At 38.0% G+C, this 13,944-nt stretch overlaps 1 long non-coding RNA gene across 2 annotated transcripts in view; it reads left to right on the top strand.

Moving 5' to 3' along the window:
* The window catches only part of LOC113934725, a 41,315-nt gene extending 34,388 nt beyond the window's left edge, over nucleotides 1-6,927 (top strand). Inside the window, exons 2-4 of one of the 2 annotated variants that reach the window (XR_003523774.1) lie at nucleotides 4,106-4,246; nucleotides 6,062-6,153; nucleotides 6,781-6,927. This is a non-coding gene — a long non-coding RNA (uncharacterized LOC113934725). Of the gene's footprint in view, nucleotides 1-4,105; nucleotides 4,247-6,061; nucleotides 6,158-6,780 lie in introns of both variants that reach the window. The other variant, XR_003523775.1, reaches the window with a different exon arrangement.
* Nucleotides 6,928-13,944: the final 7,017 nt, after the last annotated feature.

Below are 13,944 nucleotides of genomic sequence, written 5' to 3'. Positions count from 1 at the left end.
TCTTTATTTCCTTGTTGATCTTTTGCTTAGATGATCTGTCCATTTCAGTCAGGGGGGTGTTAAAATCCCCCACTATTATTGTATTGTTGTCAATGTGTTTCTTTGTTGTTGTTATTAATTGCCTTATATAATTGGCTGCTCCCATGTTCGGGGCATAGATATTTACAATTGTTAGATCTTCTTGTTGGATAGACCCTTTAAGTAGGATATAGTGTCCTTCCTCATCTCTTATTACAGTCTTTGTTTTAAAATCTAGTTTGTCTGATATAAGGATTGCCACCCCAGCTTTCTTTTGGTGTCCATTAGCATGGTAAATGGTTTTCCACCCCCTCACTTTCAATCTGGGGGTGTCTTTGGGTGTAAAATGAGTCTCTTGCAGACAGCATATTGATGGGTCTTGTTTTTTAATCCAATCTGATAGCCTGTGTCTTTTGATTGGGGCATTTAGCCCATTTACATTCAGGGTAACTATTGAAAGGTATGAATTTACTGCCATTGTATTACCTGTAAGGTGACTGTTAACTGTCTGTTGTCTGTGTTCGTTTCTGCTCTTTGCTGCTTTTAGGTTCTCTCTTTGCTTAGAGGACCCCTCTCAATATTTCTTGGAGGGCTGGTTTCGTGTTTGCAAATTCTTTTAGTTTTTGTTTGTTCTGGAAGCTTTTGATCTCTCCTTCTATTTTCAATGATAGCCTAGCTGGATATAGTATTCTTGGCTGCATATTTTTCTCGTTTAGTGCTCTGAAGATATCTTGCCAGTCCTTTCTGGCCTGCCAGGTCTCCGTGGATAGGTCTGTTGCCAATCTAATGTTTCTACCATTGTAGGTTACATATCTCTTCTCCCGAGCTGCTTTCAGTATTTTCTCTTTGTCTCTGAGACTCGTAAGTTTTACTATTAGATGTCGGGGTGTTGACCTATTTTTATTGATTTTGAGAGGGGTTCTCTGTGCCTCCTGGATTTTAATGCCTGTTTCCTTCCTCACATTAGGGAAGTTCTCTGCTATAATTTGCTCCAATATACCTTCTGCCCCTCTCTCTCTCTCTTCTTCTTCTGGGATCCCAATTATTCTAATGTTGTTTCGTCTTATCGTATCACTTATCTCTCGAATTCTGTCCTCGTGATCCTGTAGTTGTTTCTCTCTCTTTTTCTCAGCCTCTTTATTTTCTATCATTTGGTCTTCTATATCGCTGATTCTCTCTTCTGCCTCATTTATCCTAGCATTTAGTGCCCCCATTTTTGATTGCACCTCATCAATAGCCTTTTTGATTTCGATTTGGTTAGATTTTAGTTCTTTTATTTCTCCAGAAAGGGTTTCTCTAATAACTTCCACGCTTTTTTCAAGCCCAGCTAGTATCTTTAAAGTCATGATTCTGAACTCTAGGTCCGACATCGTACTAATGTCCGTATTGAGTAGGTCCCTGGCTGACGGTACTACCTCTTGTTCTTTTTGCTGAGGTGATTTCTTTCGTCTTGTCATTTTGTCCAGAGGAGAATAGATGAATGAGAGAACAAAAGGCTAACAGGTTTACTACGTCCCCAGCAAATATACTGTATACAAATCAGAAAAGACCTGAAACCAGGGGAAAAGAAAGGGAAAGAAAGAAAAAAGAAAGAGAAAAAGAAAAAAAAAAGAAAAAAAAGATAAAAACAAAAACAAAACAATTCAAAAAAGGCAGAATATGATCAAATATGATCAGGCTAGTGCATAGATCAGTGCCACACACTAGATTTTGGGCGTATTTTGGTCTGTTAGAAAAAAGTGCCTCCTAAAATTTTAAAGGAAGAAAGACATATATGTACAAAATAAGGGTTGATACAATGAAGGGATGGAAGATGACTGTAAAGATGAAAATTATAAAAGATTTTATAAAAGGACTTGGTAAGATAAGTTGTTTGAAAAAAGAAAGAAGATTTAAGGAAAAAAAAAAAAAGGAAAAAGGGAGAGAATGTGATCAGGCAGGAGACTAGAACAAAGCCATACACTAGTGATTTAGGGTATATTTTGATCTGTTAGAAGAAACTGTACCTCAAAATTTTAAAGAGAGAACAACTTATATATATATGCCAAAAACAAGGATAACTACTATGAAGGGATAAAATATGACTCTAAAAATGAAAAAAAAAAATTTTTTTTTTTAAAAAAAGGGATTTATAAGATGTTGGTTGAAAAAGGGAAAAAGAAAAATAAAAAAAAGTCAACAAAAATTAACTTTGATGAAATAATGAATCATGGTAAAAAAAAAAAAAAAAAAAAAAAAAAAAAAAAGAAGCCATGAATCTATGTGCAGTATTCCCCTAGCGCTGGAGTTCTCCTATTCTCCTTGATCGATCAACTTGGTCTTGGCTTGCTGGCTGTTTGTGTTGATCTTCTGGGGGAGGGGCCTGTTGCTGTGGTTTCCAAATGTCCTTTGCCGGAGGCGGAATTGCCCCGCCCTTGTCGGTCCGGGCTAAGGAAGCTGCTCCAGTTTGCTCTCAGGAGCTTTTGTTCCCTGCAAGCTCTCGGCACAGCTTTGGAGGACCAGGGCGAAAATGGCGGCCTCCCAGTCTCCGCCCGGAGGAGCCGAGAACTCAGGGCCCCACTCCTCAGTGCGCCCCCAGAGAAAAGCAGTCACTCCCGTGTCCCCGGTCTCCGGCCGCTCTCCATGCTCACCCGGCCTGTGATCGAGCGTTGCTATCTCTGGCACCCGACCCCGCTCGGAGTCTCCAAATCCAGCAGATCCCTGCAGTGCGTTCCCGCACCGCTCCTCCCCGGGAAGGAAGGGGAGTCTCCCCGGATCTGCTGCTTGTTGGGTCCTTGCTGGGGGAGCCGTGCCCCGACTGGGCCGCAGATCACAGTTTATGGCAACCCCGAGCTGAGAGCCCGCGACTCTGCTCCGTATCTGCAGCCGGCTTCCCCGCCCCGACGCCTGGGAGCTCTGCCGCACTCAGGCACCCCCGGTCTCTCTGTGACCCCAAGGGTCCTGAGACCACACTGTCCCGGGAGGATTCCACCCCCCGCTTAGCCACTGCAGCGACGTCCCTCCGCCGAGCCAACTTTTAAAAGGTCCGATTTTGTGCTCCGCGGCTCTAGCACTCGCCAGAAGCGGCCGGCGGAGGCCCCTCCCCCGCCGTTTATCCTCCCGAATATCGCCTCGGATTCACTTCTCCGCACGTCCTACCTTCCAGTAAGTGGTCGCTTCTCTGTTCAGAGAGTTGTTGCTACTCTCCTGTTCGATCTCCTGTTGAGTTCGTAGGTGTTCAGAATGGTTTGATCCCTATTCAGCTGAATTCCTGAGACCAGACAAAATCTAGGTCTCCTACTCCTCCGCCATCTTGCTCCGCCCCGGCTTTTTTTTTTTTTTTTTTTAATTGAAGTATACTTCACACAATTTTAGTTTCAGGTGTACAACATATTGATTTGACACAGAGTAGGGCATTTTTGTCTTTGACTACCTTTAACTTTTAGAAGATCTTCTTACATCCAGGATTTCACAAATATCAGTATCTTTTCAACTTCAGATATATGCAAAACCAGAAAAAAAATGGAAAGATGAAAATTAGTATCAACTGCTGATTCAAAATTCAAGCTCAGTTCTGGAAATATAAATGAATGCATATTAAAAGCTGACAAAGAGGGATTCCTGGGTGGCTCAGTCAGTTAAGCACCTGCCTTCAGCTCGATTCCAGGGTCCTGGGATCGAGCCCTGTGTCGGTGGTGGGCTCCCTGCTCAGGGACGGGCCTGCTTCTCCTTCTCCCTCTGCGTGCTGCTCCCCCTGCTTGTGCGCTTGCAATTGCTCTCTCTCTCTCACACACACTCTTTCTGTAAAATAAATATAGTCTTAAAAAATAAAAGCTGATAAAGAACTGAAAAACTAGGAAAAGAGAGTGGCCTAAGATTGAGGAAAAGCAGGCAACCTTTGGTAGCAGTTGTTTACCACCATGGTCCAAAAATAAGCTATGGGACAGCTTTTTTCTTTAACACATTGCCATGGAAAGATCATTGCCACCTGCTGTTCTTTCTGGGCAGAAAAAAAGATTCAGCAGTATCATCATGCTGGGACCAGAGTTGTCACATACAGGTAGCTATCAGTGTAGGATGATTATTCTTCCCCTGATCTTTATTCAAGGATTACAACCAAACAAGCAGAACAGCTTTAATGGGAGTGATTCCCTAAATCATCTAATGGGAGTGAAGCAAAAGAGAAGGACCAAAATTATGACTATGTGAACAGTCTCCCACCCATCAGAAGCCCTCCTGTGAACTGCATGTAGGTGAAGTGTATTAAGAATTTTAAAACACTGCATTTTTATTTATGAATTATTTTTTTATTTTTATTCATGTCATTGCTTTATTCTTTTCTTTAGCATTTTAATAGACTTTGTGTGTGTATGCACACCAGTTATCCCATCATTGCTACATTTTCTATATTTACTACTACTAAGGACATTATATTCTAGTATAGTTTTTTTGGTTTAAAATTCTCTTATCTTTGATAGTTCCCTATTAATTTCATATTGTTGTCTTAGCTTCTCATTAATCATTCCTTGTAAAAAAGTAACAAAAAAGAAAAAGCTATATACCAATTGATTCAGTTGATTTACCAGAGAAAGTAGCTTCCTCTTAGGAAGAGAAATTCTTTGTCTCAGGTAAAGTACCTTAACAGAAAAATGGGATAGTTGATCATGAAAGATGAGGTCTTCTAAGCATAACCCAGATAGAAGGTGTTTACTTTACAAAAAGTCAATTTCTCTACATAAGAAACAAACGGATTATTTTTTTCTTTTTCTTTTCTTTTTTTTTTTTATGGGGAGAGTGAAGCTGACAGTTGGTGCTGGGGAAAGTTACCCTAAGAGGCAAGGGCAAAACAGCAATAAAGGGCATAAGAAAGCCAGGGAGAGGGGCACCTAGGTAGCTCAGCTGACTGGGTGTCCAGCTCTTGATCTCAGCTCAGGTCTCACTCTCATGGTCATGAGTTTGGGGCCCCATGCTGGGTATGGAGCCTGCTGGGGAAAAAAAAAAAGAGAAGAGGAAAGAGAAGACAAAAAGGAAGGAAAGGAAAAGCAAGTGAAAGCCAGGAAGAAATTCTCTTTTATGTGTAATGGACATCTAATTTTAGGATAGTGATGTTTGATATGTGTTTTCTTGCCTCATCTATTATTATCATCTACTGCCCTATACCTGCAAAGAAAAACATTTGCACCACTAGTTTTGTTTAATGGTATTTATGGAGAATAAATGATATATTAGTTGGGAAAATGGTAATAATAAAGAGGACAGAGAAGGAATTTCAAAAGGGGATTTAAGGTGGGCAGCACTTGTGAAACCAGCTTATAAATGAACCAACCATTAATATATATCTCCAATTAATACCGAATCCTCCTGAAATTCAAAATAATATTAGGTAGTTGGAAAGTCTCAAAGATGATTTGATTATAGCTAAAGTGTTCTTATTTAGACATAAAGGGCATCCACAGAATGCTGAAGGATTAGAATCATCTGAAATACATTTCATAAAAGAGCTCTTTAATTTTCAAGGAAATAGAGTTATTTGTTGCCGCTAATTTACTTTAATAAATGACTTGATCTGAAAAAAAGAAGTATGGCCATCAACTGTATTCAGTATGTTCTGTTTATGTCTTCAGAAACTTCTCTTTCAAGGAATTCCCTTCTATCTATACTTACCGTAGCCCCCCATTCAAAGTTTTACTTCCCATGGTTTTAAGTCACCCGTGATCAGCCATGGTCCAGAAGCAGATTGTCCTCCTTCTGACTTATTATTAGAAGGTCATTAGTAGCCTAATGCTATGTCACTCGCCTACATCATTCACCTCATTTCATCCCACTATGTAGGCAGTTTTTCATCTCATATCATCATAAGAAGGGTGAGTATAGTACAATAAAATATTTGTGGGGAGAGACCACATCCACATAACTTTTATTACAGCATACTATTTTAATTGTTCTATTTTATTATTAGTATTGCCGTTAATATCTTACTGTGCCTGATTTATAAATTAAACTTTATCATAGGGATGTATGTATAGGAAAAACCACAGTATATATGATTCTGTACTATCTGTAGTTTCAGGCATCCACTGGAGTCTTGGAATGTATCCCCACAGATAAGGGGGTTCCCTTGAAGAAGAAATTATGTTTCTATTCCCTTACTTGAATGTAAGTAAGTATATTCAAAACACATATTTTCTTAAACCTAGTATAACTGGATATCAATTGGACAGCCTTTAACCTTTTGTAGTTATAGTTAATAAGTCTTTCTTAGAATTTAGGAGGGGTGTGTTTGTTTTTTAGAGATTCCATAATAAAGTATCATAGACTGAATGGCCTAAACAACAAATTTATTTTCTCATACTTCTGGAAGATAGAAGTCTAAGATCAAGATGTCTGTAGAGTTGATTTCTTCTGAGACATCTGTCCTTGGCTTCCAGATAACATTTCCCTCTTCACCTGTTTCTCCTCTGTGTGTCTGTGTCCTAATCTCTTATAGGAACATCAGTCATCTTGGATTGGGGCCCAATTTAATGACCTCAGTTAACCAAAATCACCTATTTAATGTCCTTATCTCCAAATACAGAAATATTCTGAGATACTGGGGGTTAGAATTTTAACATTTGAAATTTTGGGGACACAATTCTGCCCATGAAAGGAGGCATATGAAATTACTTTATTTCACAGATTTAATCACTCAGAATCCTAAAGTGGTGAGTTTGGAACTCACAGCTTCAGTAGAGGAAGAGAGGAACTTTTAGCATCTGATGCGACTCTGGTCTGATTATATTCTAGGACCACCGTGAAGATACACTGAAAATCTAGCACCCTGGAGGAGTATAAAATCCTATTCAGTTGCTAATCTTCCTGTCATGGAAGTTGCTTGCCAGCTCTAATTTTGAGTGAACACATTAAGCACAATGGTGAAAATGTCAATTAAAAGTCTACTCTCCATACCATGTGTGTCTCTTTCCGTGTGTGTTCTGACCTAACTCACGTCCCACCTACACATAGCTGTTTGTGGGTTCTGTTTTGTCAAACTGTTAAGACAGTTTTAGTTAAAATTATCTATTTTTTTCTACTATCCTACCTTGACCTTGCCTTCAGCTCTTGCTCCTTAAAGATTGGAATATGGAGCAACGCTTCTCTCCTTTACCACATAACTCTTTGGTCAGGAATTTCAGGATTTCCTCAAAGTTTGCAGTTATATGTTTGACATTATTCTCTAATTTCCACAGTGACTTTTTTTCATTTTATATTCTTATACTTTCGGAATTTGGTTTGGTTCTTATATGGATTGGAAAATTTACACTTACACGAGGCTATTATTCCCCAGAATTCCCCCTTTACAAGGCTTATTTCTACCGGGATGTTCTAAAGATCACAAAAATGCTAACATTCAGGTTCCTAATTCCTAGTTTTCCCCATTTACAACACAGTTCTCCTCGACAGACTGAAATTTAGCAAATAAACTTTGTGAACATGCAGTTGTTTTGAGTAAACTCAAAACCATCATCAGGGAACAAAATTCCTATCAATAAAATTAAAATCTATATCAATCAATACCAGTCCACATCACTTCCCTTTAATGGATTGCTTTTCAATTTCACATATTTTTTTCAATTTAAATGTAAAGCATTTACAATTGGCTACTAACTTATTTTCAATCTTACTCCCACTATTTTCCCACCTTTCTCCTTTAATCCAACAATATATATCAACATTCTTTTTTTTTCCAAAATATATTTTATCCTTCCCCTTCCTGGTATTTTTATCATACTCTTTACTTGATCTAGAATATCATTTTCTTCCATTGTATCTGTCAAACATTTTTATATCCCCCAGTGTCCCTATTTAGGCAGCTAGCCTCATGGCAAGTTTCCAGTCCATCTTCTATAATCTGAGCCTAAGGCCCCAGTGGGCATCTACCAGAGAAATGCTGAGTCTCCTTATATTTCATGAGCAAGAATCAGCATTAACTATGGACAGCAGTGTAATTCTTCCAAAGGAATTTTATTTGAAGTCTCTATCAATTCTTCTAATCAGGTTGGCTCTAATGATCAGTGAAGTTGCACAGTGCCCAGCACTTAAAAATGCCCTGCACTTACATTTCATGTTCTGTTGTCATCATTTTAAAATTATCTTTGAATTTGTGTTTTATAAATGAAGTGGATAGGGTCAGATTTAACTGAGAGGCTTGCAGCATCTGGATCTGGGGCTGGGCAAGGTGGCAGGCTCCCTGACTGTGGCAGGCAACTCAGTGGTGGCTTCCAAAGGGACTTGATGTGGAACTCTCACCTACTCCCCATCCAGATACTGAGTGCATCCCAGCATGGAAGTTGCAATCCCTTGAAGGTCTCTATGGGCCAGGGTGGTAGGCTCTGGAGAAAAAGAAACTGATTTCCTGCCCCAAACCAGCACCCTGCATTTTCATTTTGTACTGGGCCCCTTAAACTATTTAGCCAACCATGCCTCAAATGAATCATCCAGCAAAGAATCACTCTACAAATTGTTCTAAAATAATAGGGAAAAAAAGGAAAAAAATAAAGTAATAGGAGCTCCTTTTCTCCCATCTACTCACACAGCTCAACATTTAAAATTAACTAAGAATAGGGCGCCTGGGTGGCTCAGTTGGTTAAGCAACTGCCTTCGGCTCAGGTCATGATCCTGGAGTCCCGGGATCGAGTCCCACATCGGGCTCCCTGCTCAGCAGGGAGTCTGCTTCTCCCTCTGATCCTCCCCCCTCTCATGTGCTCTCTCTATCTCATTCTCTCTCTCAAATAAATAAATAAATAAAATATTTTTAAAAAATTAACTAAGAATAATAGGGGAAAGGCACTCCACAGCCACTGTTTGTATTTTTTTCTCTTGAATGGTCTCAATAAATAGTATTATTATGTTAAATTGAAATATAGTTCTGAAGGTAAGATCTGTACATATCTGAATAATCGGAAAGTACATATAAGTGTAATCTGACTAAAAAAAACGTTCTCTATATAAAAGTTGAGAAGAGACATTTCAACATAGTGTGGTACACAGAACATGTGTCCAGATTCTGGACCTGCCATTTTCTAGATACATATTCTTCCAACATTCTTTCATTTCCAAATATCATATGTTTGTTTTTTTAAATTTGTTTAAACCTAAAAATATACCTGAAATAAAATAGATGCTCAATAATTTTTAATTACTTCCTTACAATTATTCTCTATTATTAGGAAAGTACATTGGGCTATTAATTAGGTCCTAAAATATATTGCCTAGGGCACTGCCCAGAAATAAAAACAATGACACAAAAGAGCAAAATTAACTTTTATAATTAAGTGAGAAATTTGGAATTTCCAGGAAGATCTGAGGAAAGGGTAGTTGGGGACTTACAGAGAGAGAAAAAAAAGCAGATGATGTAACTGGCATATCATTAGGTGTTGATCGTTAGTGAGAATTAATGGAAGACTTTTTAAGAATATGGCTGCAGTCTTTGTTATATAGTAATGATATTCAGAAAATACCTCCCAGTACTCAATAAAAGCCACAACTACATGCAGCCTTGAGCAGTAATTTTGTGAAGAGTGACAAAGTAAAGGGGGATCTACTGAAGTAGTGCACTACAGTGCAGACAAGTGATAGATAACCCATGAACCTGGCAGAGTCCAACAACTGTATTAGTTCACCAAGACTAAGAATTCAATCCAAATATGTGAGCTTTCTATACGACTTTTGCTCGAGAGAATGGGGTAATAATGAACTATCACCAAAAATAAGGGCAAACACTTAGATATAATTAAATATGTTATGGACACATATACAACATAAAAACCATTCTGAGACAGATACTATTAACATACAGATTAGGAATCTAAGGGACAGAGAGGTGATTTGCATACTGCCAAAGAGATTACAAGTGGAAGAGCCAGGATTTGACCTATGATTCTTCATGTCCAGAATTTATGCCCTTAACCTCTTTATCACATTATCTCTCTGTATTGATTTTTTAGTTTCCTAATATAGATAAATGTAATTTCCGTTTTCCTCAGATAACATCTGATTTATAATAACTTGGATCTTTTGTCTCTTTGTCTCAGTCACAGGGGGAAATAGGTAGCCAGAAATGCAAAACCATTATAATACACTTTTTTTCGGGCGCCTGGGTGGCTCAGTTGGTTAAGCGACTGCCTTCGGCTCAGGTCATGATCCTGGAGTCCCGGGATCGAGTCCCGCATCGGGCTCCCTGCTCAGTGGGGAGTCTGCTTCTCCCTCTGACCCTCTTCCCTCTCGTGCTCTCTATCTCTCATTCTCTCTCAAATAAATAAATAAAATCTTTTAAAAAAAATACAATGCACTTTTTTTCTCCACAACAGGTTAGAAGTCATTCCTTTTTTTTTCTTCTCAATCGCTTGGAATGGTGTAGTCATATTTCTGATGGCCCAGCAGGAATAAGATGGTAGATTTTTGAAACCGTTTATACTATATTTACTTTATGCTTGTTTCAGTCTGCAATTTGTGTCTTTTCAAGCGATATGTTAAGTGATGGTATTTGTTCAGGACTGGTCAATATATTTTCCAATTAGATAATTATTTTAACTTCTACACCATATTTCATAGTATGTTGTATAAAAATGGGTAAAAGTATTTTAGATTAGACTTTACAATTACTATTGCTTTACTGAGACTGTACTGAGGACTCCACAGCATACCATTTGACAGGTGGTATTTATTTGATAGATGACATTACAGAAAGAAAAAAAGCAAAGGCAGAGATAGACGTGGCAAAGATGTCTGTATTTCACCTATGAATTTTAGTTTTCAGTGACTTTGACAGTTAAAATAATGCAAGGCTATTGTCACTGCTGAAATTCTTTTTTTAGTTGTTCAGAAATTCATTTTATTTACCTTGGAACTAATGAGTCAGTGTTTCTAGCCAAGAGAGACAATAACAGGGTCACACAAGGTATAGGAAACTGCAGAAAATGTAAATTAGTTTATATCTATGACTAAATATAAAAACATAGATTTCCATATTGGCATATATTTTAAAAAACTAAAATTTATTAAACATATATTATATGTCAGGAAATATGAGCCTTAACACTGTACTCTATTTCTCTGCTTAAATTGCCTTAATATATTTTCTTGATCTACCCTAAAAATACATTCCATCACTCTGTTCTTTATTTTTTCTGCTCTGACTTCATTAACATAATCATATGCTCCTTTTCTTTGACTTTGTTTTCACAAAAACAAATGATAGTTAATTAATCACGCCTTTCTCCCTACTTCTCAGGAGTCAACCTGCCTTAGCACTCAACCAAGCTTCCTCCTCTAGACTGAATTCAGTAAGAGGGGCTCTGCTTCTCTTTGCATCAGGGGCCTAAAACTTCAACTGAGGTGTGCATTGCTGAAACATATTTAAATAGCCTGGGGATCTCACTGCTGGATTTAAATACATAGTAGTAGCCTTGGCAGTATGAGATCTTGATATTTTATTGCATGTATTTAGCTTTACCTTTTATTGCAGGAGATGATGAAGCTGAATACAATCCTTCTTATGCAATGTTGAACAAAATAACATGTTCTTATTTTAAAGCTGCTGATTTCAGTAAGTCCCCCAAAGCAATTATGTGTGAGATTCTAGCTTTAACTTGTTACTGCTCCTAGGTAGGCACTACTAGATAGACTACACCCACTTCCATTTGGGATTAGAAGTGAGGAAGAGAATAGTAAATATTCAACCTTAGATGTATGTGGTTGTCCCCAGACATAAGAATCAGGGTCATATATGGTCTCACATGAATTCTAGGTTCATAAATTATGTATGAGACCCAAACATAAGTTTTCCCATGAAAAAGTGTTAGATTTTATTTGAACACAAATAAAAAGTAATGATGGCTCTCTTGTCATTGTGAAAATACACCAATTTCTTAAGTTGAGTTAGTTAAAAAAAATATTCATGAAATCATTAGAAAACCCAAAGGATAAGAAAGCAACTTAAAAGGCCTGAGATTAAAACACTGCCCCCTGGAAAACAAGTTTGCAAATAAATCAACAGGAAACTAGAGCGGATTCTGTCTTGCTGTCAGAATGAAAACAAAAAGGAACACAGAAGATACATACGCTAGAAGTGGAGAGAGGTTTCCTTAAGACAGAGGAGAAAATACTAGGAGACAGATAGGATACATATGAAATGAAAAATGAGATACTGATAGCGAAATAAGTAAATATACAGGAAAGGGTAGGCTTAGCTTATTCACATTTTTTTTAAAAGATTTTATTTATTTATTTGACAGAGAGAGACACAGCGAAAGAGGGAACACAAGCAGGGGGAGTGGGAGAGGGAGAAGCAGGCTTCCCACTGAGCAGGGAGCCCTATGCAGGGCTCCATCCCAGGACCCTGGGATCATGATCTGAGCTGAAGGCAGATGCTTAACAACTGAGCCACCCAGGTGCCCCTAGCTTATTCACATTTAACTGTTTAAGGAAGACATTAGACAGTATGTCTTAATCAGTAATGGGGTCTGGGATGTGGAAAGCAGCACATTTCTCAGGGCAGCTCTCATTTGGCACAAATGTGGGATGCAAAAGAAAAACTGAAATTAAATGGTTTGATTACTTTCACTTTCCAAGAGATAATTTGCACATGTGGATATTTTCCCTCTAGATATTTTATTTTTTTATTTTTATTTTTATTTTTTTTAAGATTTTATTTATTTGACAGAGACACAGCGAGAGAGGGAACACAAGCAGGGGGAGTGGGAGAGGGAGAAGCAGGCTTCCCGCTGAGCAGGGAGCCTGATGTGGGGCTTGATCCCAGGACTCTGGGACCATGACCTAAGCCAAAGGCAGAAGCTTAACGACTGAGCCACCCAGGTGCCCATCCCTCTAGATATTTTAAAGTATCATAGTAAACACCAACTGTTTAAGTCAACTTAATTTAAGTACAAAAGCCATGAATTCTGAAAGAGTACTGTTTTGATGATGATAAATATTAGATTTTTTTCCCTATTCATAATCCATCACTTGGATACCATTTAGTCTCTGATATGATCCTCAATACCACCACATTTATATTCTGGAATATAATTTTCCTGGGAAGCTTGTTGAGGGCTAAGATTTAGCTTGTTTTTATTTGTTTATGTTTTTTAGAATTTGGTAGCATGGGGCTGGTGCTATGGTAATTTTATTTCATATTAAACTCTTTAAAAGTGATATTCATGAGAGAATTGTCATTGGATCTAAATAATTTCTGATGTCCTAAACTCTTTAGCACCACTCCACAGAGAAAGACCTAAGACTAAAACTTCCATTTGGACCCCGACTTTACCTATGCTCTGATCCAAGTTAATATTAGAAAATAAAAGCTAGAACTTGGCCTATTAGGCTCTAACATCATCAATTCAGTCTACCAGCCATTTGGTGAAGCTCCAGAAGCTTGTATTTTTATTGAGGCTTTCGGCACTTGATGCCAATGCCAGCACTGCTCAGTTTAGCTGACGCCAAATTCTTCCACAGAAATTGTGAGATGATAAATATTCACTGAGTTTGAACCCATTAAAATTTGGTGGTATACTTTGTTATTCAGCAATAGTAAGTGATGTACACAGCAAAGAACTTCATAAAAAGCTCTGGCTTACAAACTTAATATTCTGCTTTGTCGAGAGAGCTTGAACCATGTTGTGAATTATTTTACCCATTCTTGAGGTCCTTGATTCTAATACAATGCAGTAAAAAGGCCCGCTATGATTCTAATCCTTCATATTGGTCCTAGATCTTAAAATCTACATAAATTTAGACAGGGAGAAAAAACAAACTGAAACAAACCATTCCACTCAGAATCTATCCTTGTTCAATCCCAATATAAGGTTTTTGTTTTGTTTTATTTTTTACACTTTTCTCACTGCTGTGAACAAGATGTTTTATTCCACATCATTATCCTTACTATCACTCTGGTACATAAAGAAATCC

This window comes from Zalophus californianus, chromosome 13 (assembly GCF_009762305.2).
Source record: "Zalophus californianus isolate mZalCal1 chromosome 13, mZalCal1.pri.v2, whole genome shotgun sequence".
NCBI lineage: Eukaryota > Metazoa > Chordata > Mammalia > Carnivora > Otariidae > Zalophus > Zalophus californianus.
This window is presented reverse-complemented; position numbering and strand designations above follow the sequence as displayed.